Genomic DNA, 19,712 nt, shown 5'->3' with positions numbered 1-19,712 from the left:
TATACACAGGGAAACACATCTACTGAAAGTTTCCTTTCTAAAAATAATTTCAAAGAGGTACTCTGACTAAAAAAATTAATTCTGAAGTCCTCTGATTCTACTTTCAGAGAACTACTTTGTGTTTGGTCTGTTGAACTAGAGAAGAAAGGGCACGCATCATAAATTTATTTATTTTTGGCTGCACTGGGTCTTCATTGCTGCGTGCGGGCTTTCTCTAGTTGTGGTGAGCAAGGGCTACTCTTCGTTGTGGTGCGCGGGCTTCTCATTGTGGTGGCTTCTCTTGTTGTGGAGCACGGGCTCTAGGCATGCGGGCTTCAGTAGTTGTGGCACGCAGGCTCTAGAGTGCAGGCTCAGTAGTTGTAGCCCACGGGCTTAGTTGCACCAGGGCATGTGGGATCTTCCCGGACCAGCGCTCGAACCCGTGTCCCCTGTACTGGCAGACGGATTCTTTACCACTGCGCCACCAGGGAAGCCCAAGGGCACGCATCTTACAAAAGAGAAGGAACAGCACAGAAGCTCACATACTTTTCGTGATTGACTTTGAGATGCCATAGAATGCAGTGATTAGACTGGCATTTGCAGAAAGCATGGATCTTGCAGTCAGACAGATCTATTGTAGATCTGTCACTTGCTGCGTGTAATCTTAGACATGTCACATAAGATCAGTGAGCTTCAATTTCCTCACCTGTGAAATGGGAATCACCCTCATGGGATTATATGTGGATTATATAACGTACGAAAAATGTTTAGTGCAGTGCCTGGGACACAGTAAGTGCTCAATAAATTACAGCTGTACTTATTACCCTTTGAATCTTCTAAATACAGGCACAGGAATCAAACATGACTCTGGGGAGGGACCTAACTGGTAGTTGGCACATGAGCTACATGAAACACAAGTTTCTTCATCTCTCTATTGGACTGGGCTTAGAAGGTCTCCAGATCTTCCCTCAGTACACTGGAAACAAGAGTTTGAGTTTCATGGGGTTATTGATGAAAGGACCATGAGAGATTAAATCCTAGTACTCTGGGGACCTCCATTTTGACTTGCAGATGGACCTGGCATTTTCCCATCCCAGAGTCTGGCTGAGCAGATACAGCCTTCTTCCTCTAGGCTTCCACCTGTTGAGACAAACAGATGTATTCTGAACACAAGAGGGGCCTTGCAAGTACAGATCTGGTATCAGACAGCCTTTCTCTGCAGCATTCCTGGGGTTGTAAAATGACAAACATTCCAGCAGGCTGAATCTAACCCTTCCTGCCCTGCAACTGGGGGCCTTATGAAGCTGCTTCTTGTGATTAGAGCCATCAGTACCTCACTCCAAGACTGTGAGGTGGACTTCATTAATATTGATGAGTTGCAGCTCGTTAACCTCATTTGATGTTTATTTACAACCATTCTTCTCATATGCTAATGAGTGACACTGGGCTCTTCAGATAGAAAGGAGAGAACTGGACCCTCTCTGCCAGCATCTCCTTGGCAAACTCCTGTCCCTTGAAAGAGAAGTTTGCACAGAGGGAATGATGCCAAATGGAGGGAATGCAGCAGAGAGGACAAAATGATGTGAAAAGAATGTCTGCAATGTGATGCGGGAGAGAGAAGCCCAGCTGCTGGGGCCATGGTGTGACTGAGGTTTGGTTACACCCACCTAGTGGGTAACAGAAAGAAGCTGAAGGGTGGGGATCTGAGGAACTATGAAAGGGACAATATGTTAGGTTTTGGAACTGGGGTGGGAAGTGGAGATGAGTGGGCCCCCTGTGGATCAGGGGGCTTGAAGGCCTCTCTCCAATTCATTTCACTTTCTTCTAAGATCTTAAGGAAATCGACAAACAGGGGATTGGGGTAGATTTCTGTAAGACAGTTAAATGCCCACAGCAACTAATGCTTAGCAAATGCTTGGCTTGGAGAAAGAGTATTCATTGTCCAGAACATCACTGTGAAATGGGTAAGCAGGGAGGAAAAAAAATCACTGTTTCTCTTTCCTCCAAGTTATGGTTATGTTATGTATATCGAAGAATAGTATAATCAAACAAGGAAGAGTCAGAGACTAGGGGAAAATATTTTTAGAAAATATGGCCATTCTATTGTTTCAGGGATACAGAACACAGGGCCTCTTCCAAATTTCATAGTACGTAGCAAGTCAATTTTGAGACGTCCCATCCATTAAAACGGTATGAAAGACTATATAAGACATATGAGGGGGATGGAAGGATATATAAATGTTTATTAATATCAGCAGCAACATCAAACTTCAAATTTCTTAAACATTTAAACATCAATTCCCACTATATTTCTTGTCTTCACTCCTTTGCACTTTACATTGCTATTTAGACAATTATTCCCTTCCTGCCTGCGGGGTCCATACCCTCCCTTTTCTCTCAGTCTGACGTTTTCTGTGAAGCACTTTGAAGATTGTTCCTATCCTTGATGTGCCTTTCTGTAAGGCTAAAGAGGCAGGAGAAAAAAGGAGTCTCTTACCTTAAGGATTTAACCACATTTAAGTACAAAGTATCGGTTCTAAAAGGGTAGATTTTATGTTTGAGTTGTTTGTGTGAGATCATTATCCCTTAGGGTACAAATTTAATCTCTTTCAAGTTTCCTATGAACTCAGTTTCTGTTGGAGTGAAGGAATCAATAGCAATCTGCATTCAGCCTGACAATGTGCAGCTCACCTATACTTAGGGACAGACATGTCCAGAAGGGTAATTGACAACTGTATGCTTGTTCTAGACTCCAGCAGTGTTTCCCAACCTTTGAAAATCCTGCCCCTCCCCCAGCATTTTCATACTTTTTTTTCCAAGTCCCCCCCCGACCCCGCGCCGAGAAATTTTCCTACCATAGATATACTGTATGTCTATTTTTTTAAGGGGAGGGCCACAAACCACTGTAATATTTAATTTTTTTGCCTCTCAGAGAACCAATATTTCCGCCCTTCAGAGCAATATTGCTCCCACTGAGAATGCATGTTCCAGAGACTTTTTAAAAAGTATATCATCTGATTTCCAGGGTTGAACCCAACATTCTCCCAAAGTGAACCACAAAACACAATTATACCACTGTTCTGATTTCAGAAAAAAAAAGAAAAAAGGATATCTTTGTGCCTATCTAGTGATAGTTCTTCCAAAGAAGAGAGCAAAATCCCTTTTTTCACACTGGACCTGATCTATCCACTGAATAATGGCTTACATTTTGGCTGTGGGTTAACTTTCTACAATACTTCTTTCTGAGTGCTGGAAGAGGTAGTAGATCGTCAAGTCCCTTAGGGACCGCCAAATAGTTCACTCTTCTAAACGTCAACAATATATTCCCTTGTAAGAGTAGAATTAAGTTCATTATCTCATTAAACTTCTCCCAAACTCCAGAGGAAGACAGTGATTGGTATTGCTATTCCCCTTTTACAATCAGAGAAATGATATCATCGAGAGATTAGGTAGCTTAATTTAGGTCACAGGGACTGACATTTCTTCATATAACTGTCTTATCTGTCATATAAGTCACTCTGAGGTTTCTAGACCTCATGTCTTCTGGTTCCTACTTTAATCTAGGATCATGGTACTCTTCTAGAGAAAAGTTTAAGAAGGTTGTTCTGCCTCTGACAACCCCTTTTCTCCATCTGATGACAGAAAAGCAAAAGAAGGTGCTAACAGATGAGAACTGACTGATAGGGAGAGAGGAAGAGAACTCAGGCTATTATCCTAAACGTTTCTATTTCACAAGCAAATGGCTTAGGAAGCATAGTACACTGTACAGGGAGGTTCAAAAGTTTTTTCTTTTCTAAGATGAATACCATCATCTTTTGTAGGGTTCAGATGAGACAGAGTAAACCATGATACGTTCCTCAGAAGATAACAAAGACTCAAATCAAGAACTCCCACAGAGGACTTCCCTGGCGGTCCGGTGGTTAAGACTCTGCGCCTCCACAGCAGGGGGCGCGGGTTCGATCCCTGGTCTAACCAAGATCCTGCGTGCCACGCGGCGCAGCCAAAAAAGAAAAAGAGAAAAAAAACAACTCCCGGGGCTTCCCTGGTGGCGCAGTGGTTGGGGGTCCGCCTGCCGATGCAGGGGACGCGGGTTCGTGCCACGGTCCGGGAGGATCCCACGTGCCACGGAGCGGCTGGGCCCGTGAGCCATGGTCGCTGAGCCTGCGCGTCCGGAGCCTGTGCTCCACAACGGGAGAGGCCGCAGCGGTGGGAGGCCCGCGTACTGCAAAAAAACAAAAACAAAAACAAAAAACAAACAACTCCCACAGGCAGTCTTCAAATAACACGAGAAATTCATATTTTATTTAGTAGTCGTGGAAACTGACCACAACGTAGAACTATCCATATTGAAACTCACCATAAGTGAGTGAGAGTTGGCCAATCAAATAAAAAAGTACTATCTAAAAGGGCTCTTCTCTGTAAACTAGGCTTAGGCTCATTTTAATTTTCCCAATGAAATCAGTGTTAAAATTCCCTCAAAATAATATACAACTTATTCGTTCTAAAGAATAACTGACTTCAAGAGATAAAGTCCATCTCATAACTTCAAGTAGATCTGTATGTAATTAATTCCTCACTACCAGAGTCTACTCTATTAAAACAAAACAAAGACTTCAGGGAAGGTTATTCTGCAATATTGCTTAGGAACTTAACATGACACTGAATAACATTATCTCTAATAAATCTCCCTCATATGTGACCTCTGTCCCTCACGTTGCAATAGTTCATTCCTTTTTGTTTGAAGAGGTGGAGATGAGCTAATGGTGGGTTAAATGCTTTAACTTTTATTCAGAATGCCCAGAGCTAAAAGATACACCCTACATCAATGCAAACCCATTAAGGAGAATTTCAAAGTAGTATACACATTTAGCTCAACTAGCTTCTGATACAGAAATGTTATGCTAGCCATTTCTTTTGCTATAAACCAGAACAAATTTGAGAGAGGGCCAAAAAAAATACAAAAATAAAAACAAAAACAAAAAAACTTCACACTTTGCCTCAAAAAATGAAACTATGACTATTTTGGACTAAAATAAAAACTAGAGAACACAAGGTATGGAAATCTAAAAAGTGATTCTGGGACTTCCCTGGTGGCGCAGTGGTTAAGAATCCTCCTGCCAATGAAGGGGACACGGGTTCGAGCCCTGGTCCCAGAAGATCCCACATGCCGCAGAGCAACTAAGCCCGTGCACCACAACTACTGAGCCTGCGCTCTAGAACCCACGTGCCGCGACTACTGAAGCCCACGCGCCTAGAGCCCGTGCTCCGCAACGAGAGAAGCCACCGCAGTGAGAAGCCTGCGCACCGCAGCGAAGAGTAGCCCCTGCTCGCCGCAGCTAGAGAAAAGCCCGCGCACAGCAACGAAGACCCAACTCAGCACCCCCGGCAAAAAAAAAAAAAGTGATTCGTTTGTTACAGAAGAGGGATTTAAGTGAAAAATCATTTCCTATCGGGTACCATAAAACAGGAACGAAGAGGGGGAGGGGCAAGTCCTTTAAAGTCTTGGACATCAGAACAAAGGAACCAACTGAAAACACTCCGACTTGGAGTAGGTGAGAAGAGAAAGAGAGCCCCACCGAAATCCTGTTCCTGTTGGTTGCAGCAGCTGTCAGTGAATTGGAAAGGGCGGTGAGCAGGAATGAGCATCACTGTGCTCCAGTCTTGATTTGCTAATTTCAGAAGCATTTGTCTATCTTGTTCTACCTACATAACTAGTTAAAGAATAATCCTAGTTTCAGGAAAAGGCTAAGTTTTTTCACTGGCAGGTGACCAGAGAAAACACATTCTTCAACGCGCAGTATAATAAGGCAATAAAAACAAGACGGTACTCATCAAACATTTTTATCTGAAGTGCTCAAAACACATGCCAATGTTATACCCAGTTCCCACTTCCCCTTCACCATCTTCCCACAGCTGTGGGGGAAAAGCAAACCTTCTGTAGGAAGGATGTCTCCTCTGCCTATCGATGTAAGTCTGAATATAACTTTAGGAAAAGGACCTCCCAAAGAGGTTGTGGATGGGGACGTGTAGGATTCCTCAGGGTGCCAGATCCTCCAAGCCCTCGGTAAAGACTTTGCTCTACCACTTCAAAGGCAGTGCGGGTAAAGTCCCTCTTGGTAGCCACAGATGCTGCCAAGAAGAACAATTCTTCATTTGGGCCAGGTACCAAAGGGAGAATTCAGAAGGAAAAGTAAGAAGGCATTTTCCCATCCAGAGATAAGTAAGGAAACAGACCCAATGACTCACTAATCTCTTTTTCTAGAGGTGGTATTGTTATCCTGGTTTTATGCTCAATGAACAGTGGTGTGGAAAGTTAAGTGTTCAAGAAGTAATTCGCTCAAAGTTGCAAAGTAGGTCTGTAACAAAGAGCATTATAGGATCCAAGGGTCAACTTCAGTGATAGATGTAGGTTATCAGAAAGGCCCTTATACGTTTGAGAATTAGAAGTTGGAATACTTTTTTCTTTTTTTTAATGGAGAACAGGAATGTGTAGGAAGACCTTAGGCCAACCATTTATCACGATACAGTGGTCCAACCCCATGAGGACAGAGATCAAAAGCAATTTTATAATGCAAGGTTTAAGTAATTAACAGGTAGTTCCATAGTTTTGCACAAAACACATAATTAGGTTACTATGGAACAATGAAGGTCGTGAGTATGTCACAGATACTTGGTCTTAAAAGTTTGAGGAATATGGTTAAAATAAACATTCCAAGTAGTGGCTATTTCCTGGGCCTCTGGCACAGATGTCTGAAGTCCTGCTCTGGACAAGATGAAGAGACTTTCTCCCCAGAGTAGTATGCTGAGCACATAAGGTGTTCTTTGCTTCATTGGGATATCTAGAAGAAGCCAGTAGGGCTGCATTCAAGTACTAAATCTTGTGGACCGGATGACTTGAAATTTCAAATTTTTGATGGTTTGAAGTAGATGCCTTTTATAAAAAGAGTTTAAAAAGTCCTAATTCCTCTGTTTTTGAACTTTGGAACCATTTTAATAGTAATATTCCCCTTGTTTTTTTCTGCTGGGCCTTGATATTACAGAAAAATCTTAGAACAATGTAACTGAAAGATGCTTATTAATTTTTAGAGAAAATCAGATAAATATCACCAACTAATCAGTAACCATCTTGAATGAATAGATTTTATAATGAACACATAAGTCACAATAAAAATAATTAGGATAAAAGGAATCTACATGACTTCATGAAACCAAAGTTTAAAAATATAATTTTCTATTGCTTGAGATAAATCCAATAAATCTGAATGCGACCTTGGCTTGTCATGTCAAGGCACCCAATTAATGTTTGCTTCCCCTCACTCATGCCTCCAGGCAAGAAAGCAATTAAACTTAGGTTAAAAATCAGTTATCTGTCCACTTTTATGAGGTACCTAGAAGAGGCAAATTCACAGAAAAAGAAAGTAGACCACAGGTTACTAGGGGCTGGGGGCGGGGTAGGGAGAAGCAGGGAGTTATTGGTTGATGGGTACAGTCTCAGTTTGGGATGATGAAAAAGTTCTGGAAATGGATAGTGGTGATGGTTGCACAATACTGTGAATGTACTTAATGGCACTGAATTGTACACTTATCAATGGTTAAAATGGTGAATTTATTATGTATATTTTACCACAATAAAAAATGATTTTTTTTTTTTTTTTCTTGCGGTACGCGGGCCTCTCACTGTTGTGGCCTCTCCCCTTGCGGAGCACAGGCTCCAGACGCGCAGGCTCAGCAGCCATGGCTCATGTGCCCAGCCGCTCCGCGGCATGTGGGATCTTCCCGGACCAGGGCACGAACCCGTGTCCCCTGCATCGGCAGGCGAACTGTCAACCACTGCGCCACGAGGGAAGCCCAAAAATGATGTCTTTTTTTAAAAAAAAAAATCCAGATAAAGCGTTCTTCAATCATTCTTTTATAATAATGTGGCTTAGGCAGTTCCCCAAATTTGTCTGTTCATCAGAATCATCTGAAGTGCTTGCTAAAGTTACAGATTCTCTAGCCATACCCCAAAGTGGCTATTTGGGAACTACTGGACCCTAAGGATCATGAAGAGATAACTGGATGCTGTCTGTATTGGGGCACCATGGTGCCAATTCAAGAAACTTATTAACCCTTAGACCTATTCCTCTGTCCTATGTTTTCTTTTGTTTTTGTTTTTGATTTTTGCCATACGCGGGCCTCTCACTGTTGTGGCCTCTGCCGTTGCGGAGCACAGGCTCCGGACGCGCAGGCTCAGCAGCCATGGCTCACGGGCCCAGCCGCTCCGCGGCACGGGGGATCTTCCCGGACCGGGGCACGAACCCGTGTCCCCTGCATCGACAGGCAGACTCTCAACCACTGCGCCACCAGGGAAGCCCTGTTTTTGCTTTTTACAAATTTTTTTATTGTGGTAAAATACACATAACAAAAAATTCATCGTAACCATATTTAAGCGTTCACTTCACTGATGTTAAGTACATTCACACTGTTACGCAAGGATCACCACCATCCGACTCCAGCACTCTTTTTATCTTGCAAAACTGAAACTCTATACCCATTAAACAATACCCTCCCATTCCCGCAGCCCCTGGCAACCACTATTCTACCTTCTGTCTTTATGGTTTTGATTACTCTAAGTACCTCACATAAGTGGAATCCTACAGTATTTGTGTTTTTGTGACTTGCTTATTTCACTCAGCATGGTGTCGTCAAGGTTCATCCATGTTGTAGCATGTGTCAGAATTTCCTTCCTTTTAAGGTAAGTGATATTCTATTATATGTATGTACCACTGTTTGCTTATCCATTGATCCACTGATAGTCATTTTGGTTACTTCCACGTTTTAGCTATTGTAAATAATGCTGCCATGGGCATGGGAGTACAAATATCTCTTTGAGACTCTGCTTTGGATATGTACACAGAGGTGGTAATTCTATTTTTAATTTTCTGAGGAACCACTATACTGTTTTCCATAGCAGGTGTTCCATTGTACATTTGCACCAACAGTGCACAATGGTTCCAGTTCCAGTTTCTCCACATCCTTGCCAACACGTGTTCTTTTCTTTTCTTAATAGTAGCCCTCCTAATGGGTGTGAGGTAGTACCTCACTGTAGTTTTGATTTTCATTCCCTAATGACTAGTGATGTTGAGCATCTTTTCATTTCATTCATGGCTTATTGATCGTTTGCATATCTTCTTTGGAGAAATGTCTATTGAGTCCTTTGCCAATTTTTAAATCAGGTTGTTTTTTTTTTTATGTCCTTGTGTTTTAACGGTTGTCAGATTTATTTTACACAGAGGAAGATATGGTTTGAACTGCCAATACAGAAGTCATTTTTGAGAGATAGTATGCTGTTGTTTAACTAAGGTTAAACAGTCATTAAGAGCCCTCTCTGTACCAGGCTAGGCACTAGGATTAAAAAATTCAATAAGTTATGGTCTTTGTGCCCAAAGAACTTAAAGTCTAATAGAGAAGATAAAAACTGATTTCAAAACAATCTTGATAAAGTAATGACAGGGAGGACAGGGTTTAGCCTCCTTGGTGGGTTGAGGTAGAGGGCTGCTGAGGGCAGGTGTTCTAGAGGAGGTGCTACCTGAGATGTGTACTGAAGCGGGAGTTTATCCAGGCGGAAAGATGGGGATGGCAGGGCTACAGGCAGAGCCTCAACAAAGGCATCCCCATGGCAAGCAACATGTGAGATGAGAGGAACTACCAGTACTTGAATTCAGTATAATTGGAGAGTACCTTTTCAGGCAAGGAGTTGCTGGAAACAAGGCTGAAGAGAGAGGCAGAGATCAGGTCACAGAAAGTCTTGTGTGTTTCATTCTATAGATGGTGCGGGCACCTTTAAATGGTTTCAAGTAAAAGAAGAATAATAGCAGCACAGTCAGATTTTCTTCGTATATAGATAACTTGACTGTAAAGGGAGCAGAATTTCAAAGGTTCAAGCAAGAACCGGAGCAATGATAAGGGGAATCAAGAAGAAGGGTCGGGAATCAGGAACTGTTTTGAAGGGGAGAACAGTGGGACTTTTTAGCTGACTGAATGTGAGAGGAAAAGAGGAGTCTAGAATGATAGAGTATAATTTTGGGGAACCCACGAGGAGAGGCAGATTCAAGGGCGAAGGTGAGGAGTTCTGTTTCTGACATACTGAAAATTCGGTGACTGTCAGACATACCAGTAGTGATGTCTGAGGCTGAGAGCACACTGCATGTGTGGGTCTGGTGCTCAGGGAGAGTTCAGGGCTAGAAAGTCATTTGCCTAAGGTAGTAGGAAAAGTCAAAGGAGACAAGACTGCTCAGTAACCATGTGTAGTGAGAAAAGTAATGAGCCAAGAATGGAACCCTGGGATATACCAACATTTAAGACGAATACAGGAGAGTAACTTTTTTTTTTTCTTGCCCACCTCCCCTCCCACTGCCGAGAGTAACTTTTTGAAAGACACTGAGGAGGACTGGTCAGAGAAGTAGGAAGAAAGAGGTAGTGGAAAGGGCATAACTTGGAAGCCAAACAGACTGTTTCGAATCTTTTCTCCACTACTTATTGTATGGCCTTGAACAAATTAGTTGTGAGCCTCTGTTTTCTTGTCTATAATACAGAGACAATACCATGCAGATTGTGATGAGGATTAAATGTGATACTGTAGGAATTATAACTTTAAAAAGTGCCTGTCACAATGCCTACCTCACTGTAGGCATTCAACAAATGTTATTTCCTTTTTTTGTTAGTCTGGCCCTTTTATGCTTCTTTCTCTGTAAGTAACAGGAAGTAGGGTATCCTTAGTTTTTATATTTTTTATATAGCTTTTAGGTTAACTAAAGGTCAAATTGGAGACAGCTTGACCTCTGTCCATCTACATTTACTCTAAACTGAAGCCACAAAGATGCAAGAAATTCAGGTTTGCAATGGTACTCTCAATGTTCCCGTAACTACTGCTAATCTACTATGTTATTTCTGTTTTTCCAGGACACTGGTCCTTGGGAGTTACTTTGCAAAGAACAGAATGGGTAAATAATAACATATTTGAAAAAGACTAGGAATTCTAACAATCGTTAGAGGTGACACCAGTTTCGTCTTTGGCTCAAGGAAGATACAGGAGTTTTCTGTACAGCAGTTACTGAAAAGGTGCTGGAATGCTCCAAAGCATTAACATTAGAAAAGGAAAACTTCTACATGACTCAAAGATTAGTTTGATAGAGATTTTTTTCTACTGGAAGCTAAACACTCTGTCAGGCCTGCTTTTAATATCTGTAAGCTTCAATGAAGCAAGTATCATTTAAAGCTTTGAAGGGAGAGAAAAAAGGGTGTTTCAAGTCCCGCAAACAATTTACTGCTCCAGTATTCCTAATAATCACATGAGTATTTTTCCTTTTGACTGGAGAGCAAAGGAAAACGGAAACCTGTGGAAACTGGAGTTGGACAAGAAACAAAGTTCATAGATGAAATCCTGTCTTAATACTGGCAAGTGAAACAAGACTCACCCCTTACGTCCTTTGCAAAACTGACCCAGCTCAGTCCCTTTTTTTCCCCCTCAGTGATGTTTAAGTGCCACAAAAGGCTCTTCAGGCTGAATTAAACAATCATGGGAAAGTTCTTTCAGGAAAAAGATGCAATGATTGTTGCACTTTGTCTTGACTATGCCCTCGGTAGGCCATTTCCCGGTCAGGAATTTATTTCTCTAATTAGAGTGATGAGCTCAAAAGAAGCAATTTTAAATCAATCAGTAAAACAAAAATATCTCCAAATAACACAATAGTTTTATTTCTGTGATAATTACCTTCCTTTATTCCAAAATGAAACTGTGACTATCTCTATTTTTTACTGCACGGTTAAAAAAGATGACCTTCAACAATCTATAAACTAGTTCTTGGGATACAGTAGGCACTCAATAAATACTTGTTGAATGAAAAATGAATAAATAGAGCAAAACAATCATCTTCTCCTTACAGCCTCTATTATTCTTGTATTAATCTAAGGCTAATTTAGGTTCATGACAGTCACATCATCCTGTTGCCCAATACTCAATTTAAGTCTCTTGTAGTCTTACTGTTAAGTTGCTTGTCATTATGCCTCTTTTTTTTTGGGGGGGTGCACCTTGCAGATTGTGGGATCTTAGTCCCCCCCTCACCAACCAGGGATCAAACCTGAGCCCCCTGCAGTGGAAGCACAGAGTCCTAACCACTGGACTGCCAGGGAATTCCCATGACTCTTGTTCTTTTCTTTCTTTCTTTTTTAAAATATTCATTTATTTGGTTGCACCAGGTCTTTTTTTTTTTTTTTTTTTTTTTGGTCATACACGGGCCTCTCACTGTTGTGGCCTCTCCCGTTGCGGAGCACAGGCTCCGGACGCGCAGGCTCAGTGGCCATGGCTCAAAGGCCCAGCCGCTCCGTGGCATGTGGGATCTTCCCAGACCGGGGCACGAACCCGTGTCCCCTGCATCGGCAGGCGGACTCTCAACCACTGCGCCACCAGGGAAGCCCAAATCAACATTTCTTAAGTGGAGCATAGGGTACCAGATATTATCTTGTTCAGCAACAGACCACAAGAGAAACTGAAATAGAGATGTTTATTACGGACAGGTCCTGGAGGAAGCACAAAGCATACCTCAAGGGGCCACACGGGGAGGTCAAGGCCGAGTGAAGACAGAGAGTGACAGGACCTGGGGCAACAAGGCTTTATTAGGGTCTGTGGGTGGAGAACTTTGGGGTTCCTGGGCTAAGGCCGGATTGGTCAATTCAAACCAAAAGAGTGGGCTTTTGGTAAGCTCCCATGGGGGTCTTATCTAAGGGACAAGGTGAAAGCCCTGGGAGGCAGGGGAGACTGCTAGTGGTAAAGTCATATCAGGAACTTATATTTGTTTGTGACTTTGCAGGCTGTTATCTAAGGCATGCACTTGCTGAGGAAGCTGGTATCATTTTAAGGTCTCTGCAGGCCAAACAAAATGGATTGCAAGGCAGCAAAAGCATGGAGTAGCTTAGCTAAACTCTCAACACTCCTCAAACCTGACCTGAAATAATGCTTTTATAACTGAATTCAGAAAAGTAATATAATAATTGCAAAGTGTAGGAAAAATATATGGACAAAGTGCGAAGGAAATAAACCGTGAAGCCAGTAATATGGGGTGTGTATTAGAATCTTATGGTTGCTTTAACAAATTACCACAAACTTGGTGGCTTGAAATTACTGAAATGTATTCTCCTATAGTTCTGGAGGCCGTTAAGTCCAAAGTGAGTGTTAACAGGCTAACATCAAGGTGTCAGTGGCCGATTCCTTCTGCAGATCCGGGGAGAATCTATTTCTTTGGCTTTGCAATCGACTAGAGGCTGTCCTCACTACTTGGCTTGTGGCCCCGCATCACATCACCTTCCCTTGTCCACTGCTTCCAGCTTTCACATTGCCTTCTTCCTCTTCTGTCATGAAAGTCTCCCACAGTCTGCCTCTTATAAGGATACCTGTGATTACATTTAGGTCCACCTGGATAATCCAGGAAAATCTCCCCCATCTCAAGATCCTTAACTTAATCATATCTGCAAAGTTCTTCTTGTCATATAAGATAACATTCACAGGTTCCAGGGATTAGGACCTGGGTATCTTTGGGTGCCATTATTCAGCCTACCACAGAGTGAGAGAAAATAAAGGGTCACATGAATAAGTAAGAAATAAAGGAGGCTGGGACTTACCTGGTGGTGCAGTGGTTAAGAATCCGCCTGCCAATGCAGGGGACACAGGTTCAAGCCCTGGTCCAGGAAGATCCCACATGCCGCGGAGCAACTAAGCCCGTGCGCCACAACTACTGAGCCTGCGTTCTACAGCCCGCGAACCACAACTACTGAGCCCGAGTGCTACAACTACTGAAGCCCGCGCGCCTAGAGCCCATGCACTGCAACAAGAGAAGCACTGCAATGAGAAGCCCGCGCACCACAATGAAGAGTAGCCCCCGCTCGCCACAACTAGAGAAAGCCCACACGCAGCAACGAAGACCCAACGCAGCCAAAAATCAATACATAAATAAAAATTTATTAAAAAAAAAAGAAATAAAGGAGGGAATCTTCATTCATTCTTTGAAAATAAATTAGGAGGCACAATGTCATTCCTCCTCAGAAAGGATATTTCTCATCACCATAAAACACTTAGACTGAGCTGGGAAACCCGAATGGATGTATTCAGACCTTGGTTTGATTCTGTTGCACTAATTATTTAACTGCTATACCTCTATTTCCTCATCTTTAAAATGGAGATAATAATAATACTTAAATGGTGGTTGAGAAGATTCAATATTATAATGCATGTAAAGATTTAACACAGTTCTTGACACATGGTGAGTGCTCATTAAATGATGCCTACTATTATGATTATTTTATTATTCACAGAACAGGCTGTGCGACCCTCATGAGGCTGAATCAGTACACAGTTTTTCCAGAGGCCTCTAGTGACCCCTTCTTCTATGTGCATTCCATATAAGTCAATAAGTAAAGCTTACTCAAGTGTCAAAACTTAAAAAAAATTTTTTAAACATATCTTATCTCTAACTGTATCACAGACTTCCTTGGCTTACTAAAAAGATGATAATAAACACAAGTAACCTTTTGTTTATCAACTCTGGTTCAACATTATGACTATTGCTTACTGCCCTGGCCATAATAGAAAGATACCCTCGATGAGCAAAAAGATTAATAAAGCCTTTACATGTCCCCTATATGGTTAATGACCTTAAAATACTGTTTGCTTGTTTTAAATATGGATTTTCTCTTGTTTGTCTTTAATATGGATTTTCTCTTCACTGGTTCTCTAGTGACTTTCTTTTTTGATAACATTTATCCCCACTGTCAGTGTGTGGCTAAGGCAACACTTTAGACCCTCCTCACTACTTTTTTATCTGCTGCTGCTGAACTGATCAGTACTTGAAGGTTATGCATTTATAAGTAAACGGATTCTCTGTCAAACTCTTGGGAGACTTTCTGCCTCTCCTACAAAGACACATATAAACTCTGTAAACACTGGCTCCTCAGGGGCCATTTTTACTTACTTTCAAATCAGTGACTAGGAAGTTTGATTGCTATGTTGGTGAGTTGCTAAGTAGCCTTCTACCACATCAGACATTAGCCTGAGGATCTGTCTAATGATTAATACAAATCAAAACACTAGTAAATGAACCAGTTTAGGGTGTGACAATATCTTCAATTTAATGATCTTACATTACAAAAGTGGCCCAGTGAATTACTCTGTCCACCTGGGGTTCAAGAGATCTCATGCTTTTGTTTACAAAGAACTTTAGACAATCCTTGAGGCTGTATGGATACTATGTATCCGTATGTATATATAAACAGAGGAACTCTAGGTTACCCAGTGATTTAGCCATATTAATTCTTGTTTCTAAATTTTTACTGTCAACATCAACTCTCTGGCTTAACTGAGCCCTTTGTTGATACACTTTTTTGTTTGTTGGTTTAATTCCTCCCTAAATTACTCCTTGCCCTCAGGGAGGGTGTGTGAACTAGCAAGTCTTCTTATCTTTGCTGCAGACTGGGGCCTCTCAGTCTTTGCTGTGGCCCATTTCTAGATGGAAAGGAAAGCAGGACTCATACAAGTTGATGTACTACACAGTTAAAATTTTAAGACTTCTCATATTTGTTAAATATAAATATAGGTGTTTATATTTTATCTTAACAAAACCAAACAAAATCAATTTTTGGATTAACTGTCATTCAAACTCTCCGTGTCACTGGTATTTGCAGGCTGACTCTACATTTTAAGTATGCCTACTAAGTGTTAAATTTTTTTTTATCAGTTATGTTCTTAATGCAAAATATGCTGTACAAAAATGGTTCATTCATTTTAGTTTACAAAACAGATATAATGAATATTGTGATATATGGTGCTTCCTTCTCTGTATTTTCCAGGAATCTAAAAAACCATGAGTTTTTCTTGTCCTGCGCACAATAGCTTTATAGTAAGGACCATGTGGATGAGGTGTATATTAGTAACAATATAAAAGCAACTGCCATTTATGGAGTACCTGCTGCGTGCTAAGCGCTATACAGAGTACTTTGTATAATGTGGTGGTTTTAAGGTCCACAAAATTCTATGATACTCCCCTCCCTTCCCCTTGAGTATGGGTTAAACTTACTGATTCACTTCTAAAGAACAGAATAAAATAAAAGTGACAGTAGGTGACTTCACAGACTCGGTCATAAAAGGTACTGATGCTTCCTGTTTGCTCTCTCTCTGAGATCACTTTTTCTGGGGAAGCCACTACCATATCATGAGGAACTTATGATGAAGAACTGAAGCCTCCTGCCAACAGTGATATGAGTGAGTTTAGAAGCAGACCTCCCAGTCCTATTCAAGCCTTCAGGTGGCTGCAGCCCCGACCCAAATCTTGATTTCTACCTTATGAGGGACCTTGAGCCAGAACCACCTAAGTGAGCTGCTCCTGGATTCCTGACCCTCCGGACCTGTGTGACATACGTATTTATTGCTTTAAGCCTCCACGTTTTGGGGTAATTTATTATACACTGATAGATAACTAATACATATATATTTAACTAGTACACATATATTATCTTTTTTATTCCCACAACCACCATGGAATAGGTGGTATTATCTTCATGCAAATTAGAAAGCAAAGGCTCAGGTGGTTAAATAATTTATTCAAGGTCATAAGCAAGTAATGGTAGACCCATGACACCAAGCCTATATTCTCTGTACTATATTATACTATGGCTTTTCAGGCACTGTTTCTTTCAGGCAGCTTATTAGCTACCTCTCCCACCTTTGATTAACCTGCTATCAATGCTTTCATGCAAATAATGGATTAGAAAAAAAAGATAGGCTAAAGAATAGTCCAGAATCATACTTCTGGACTATTCCCTTCAGCATGACATGAATTCATTAATTAGCACATTTTGATACGACTGTTCAACCAGTTATATGTTGTTCAACCAGCCTGTATTCTTTCTGCTTCTTCACAAGGATATCATGGAGATGTTGTCAAGGTCTTGTTGAAACCCAATTAAACTATACAAATACAATAAATGTAGCTAAATATTAGAATAATTTTACGATAAGTATAGCTAAAACTAAGTACAGCTTTCTCCCAATCTGTCTGGTAATGCCTTCAAAAACAGAATAAGTTTGCATTAACTATTTCACTTGCTCCTCCTTCAGGATTATTGCCATTACCACCATTCATCTTTTATCACTCCCATCACAATCATCACTGATTTTGATAAATAAGTGCTTTACACACATTATTTGATTTACAACTCAGGACTACCCTATGAAGTAGGTTCTCTTATTATTTGTTTTACCAATAAGGAAATTTGGCTTATAGAGATAAATAATTTGCCTAATGTCATTTTACTAAGAAGTGAAACCTGGGGTTGAAATCGGGCCTTCTTTACCCACCAAGCCTGGGCTCTTTTTCTTTTCCTTTTCTTCTCTACTCTACTCATCTCTTCTCTCCACCCCTTCCTCCTTCCCTCATCCCCTCCCACCCCCTTCTTTTTCAATAAACTCTGATAGGCTTACAGTGACTACAACTTCCTTTTCTACATACCTACAATTTATTTATTTTTTTAATTCTTTTTAGAAATAGTTGAAGAATATAACCCAAGATGGATGGCAAGGTCATCAGCCTTCAGTCTGCTGAAATGACCTTCTGACTCCAATCTTCTGGAACTTCTCCTCTCCACCTGCCATGCCACCCTCCCTCTGCCCATCCCCCCACCCCCTCCACACAACATGCACACTTTCTGCTTTCTCAAAGACTGCCAGCAGTGGTTCAGCCAGTTTATCGACTGGGCCTTAGCACCTCAGAATGTAAATTAGGCCCAGAAACTTGAGCTCATTAAAAGCAGTTACGTGATCTCTTATAATCTCAGCTATATTTGATTTCATTCTCTGGAACCAGTGTTTATTTTATCTTTTCCAGTCCAAAGAGCATCCTCTTTGACTGAGAAGACTAAATCAAAATAAGAGGTTTTGCTTTCTCACTTTCATTCATTAATATTATACCACCCACCTAGTCTTCATTGTTCTTTTTTGCTCTGATGCAATTTTTTTAAAAGGAAGACTTTTTATATTGTCTTCAGTATTTTGTCACAATTCTCAGTGTTCCTAGTCTCTTATTTTCCCTTTAATTTAATACAATATAAATACAAACATTCATTTGTATATGTAGTTGATCTTTGAACAATGCAGGGCTTAGGGGAACCAGCCCCCCACGCAGTTGAAAATCTGCCTATAACTTCTGACTCCCCCAAAACTTAACTACTAATAGCCTACTATTGACCTGAAGCCTTACTGATAACATAAACAGTCAATTAACACATATTTTGTATGTTATATTATTATATACTGTATTCTCACAATAAAGTAAGCTAGAGAAAAGAAAACATTATTGGGCTTACCTGGTAGTGCAGTGGTTAAGAATCTGCCTGCCAATGCAGGGGACACAGGTTCGAGCCCTGGTCCGGGAAAATCCCATGTGCCACGGAGCAACTAAGCCCATACACCACAACTACTGAGCCCGTGTGCCACAACTACTGAAGCCCACGGTCCTAGAGCCCATGCTCTACAATGAGAGAAGCCACCCCAATGAGAAGCCCGCGCACTGCAATAAAGAGTAGCCCTTGCTCGCTGCAACTAGAGAAAGCCCTCGTGCAGCAATGAAGACCCAATGCAGCCAAAAATAACATAAAATAAAATAAAAAAATTAAATAAAATTTAAAACTTTGAAAAAAATAACGCTATTTAAAATAGTAGCACAAAACATGAAATATATAGATAAATTTAATAAAATGTGTAAGATCTGTATATTAAACACTATAAAGTATTGCTGAGAGACATTAAAGAAGACCTAAGAAAAAATTTACTGTGTTCATGGATTGGAAGAGCCAATATTGCAAAGATAACAATTCTCCCCAAATTGATCTACAGATTCTTCATATCTCAATCAAATTCTTTTTTTTTGTAGTGAATTAATAACTTTATTTTAGGTAGAATTAATTCTTTACAGTTTTGAATCTGAACCTGGAACACAATACAGTATGCCTCTTCTTTCATTCAGATCTCCTAATACTTCCTTCCTTAGGTTATTTCTAGAGAAAAATCCCCAAACAAAATCTGACCAAACCGAAATTGAAAAAAAAAAAAATCAATCGTAATATCACAATAAGCCACAGCCGAAAATCAACCACAAACTTAGAAATGCTTTTCAATGGATATGTCAATCAAATTCTTGTTAGGCTTTCTTTTGTGTGTAGAAATTGACATTTATTCTAAAAGTTATATGGAAATTCAAGGGACCTCTAATGACCAAAACAATCGTGAAAATGCAAAAGTTGAAGGGCATACACTACCTTTCTATAAAGGTAAAGTAATCAAGACTAACATTCAACAAATAGATCAATGGAACAAAACAGAGAATCCAGAAATACACCCACACTTATGTAATCAACTGATTTCTTTTACAAAGGAACCAAAACAATTAAGTGGGAAAGGTGAAGTCTTTCAAAGAGTGGTGCTGGAACAAACAGCTAGCTATCCATATGGAAAAAAACAAAACAAAACCCTGACCTCAACTTCAAACCACACACAAAAATTAGTTCAAGATGGATTATATACCTAAGCATAAAAGCTAAATTTCTAATGCTTTTAGAAGAAAATGTAGAGTAATACTGTTACAAACTTAGTGTAGGCAAAGATTTTTTTAGAGCAGACCCAGAAGCCTAACCATAAAAGAAAAAATCGATTT

The 19,712-nt window shown here is 40.7% G+C and overlaps 1 protein-coding gene across 3 annotated transcripts in view; it reads right to left on the bottom strand.

Moving 5' to 3' along the window:
• CSTPP1 (centriolar satellite-associated tubulin polyglutamylase complex regulator 1) overlaps positions 1-19,712 on the bottom strand; it is a 187,899-nt gene that overhangs the window by 44,448 nt on the left and 123,739 nt on the right. The window lies entirely within an intron of this gene.

The sequence above is a fragment of the Tursiops truncatus genome, chromosome 8 (genome assembly GCF_011762595.2).
Source record: "Tursiops truncatus isolate mTurTru1 chromosome 8, mTurTru1.mat.Y, whole genome shotgun sequence".
In the NCBI taxonomy this organism is placed as follows: domain Eukaryota; kingdom Metazoa; phylum Chordata; class Mammalia; order Artiodactyla; family Delphinidae; genus Tursiops; species Tursiops truncatus.
The sequence above is the reverse complement of the archived record's forward strand: the minus strand, read 5'-3'. Positions and strand labels throughout refer to the sequence as shown.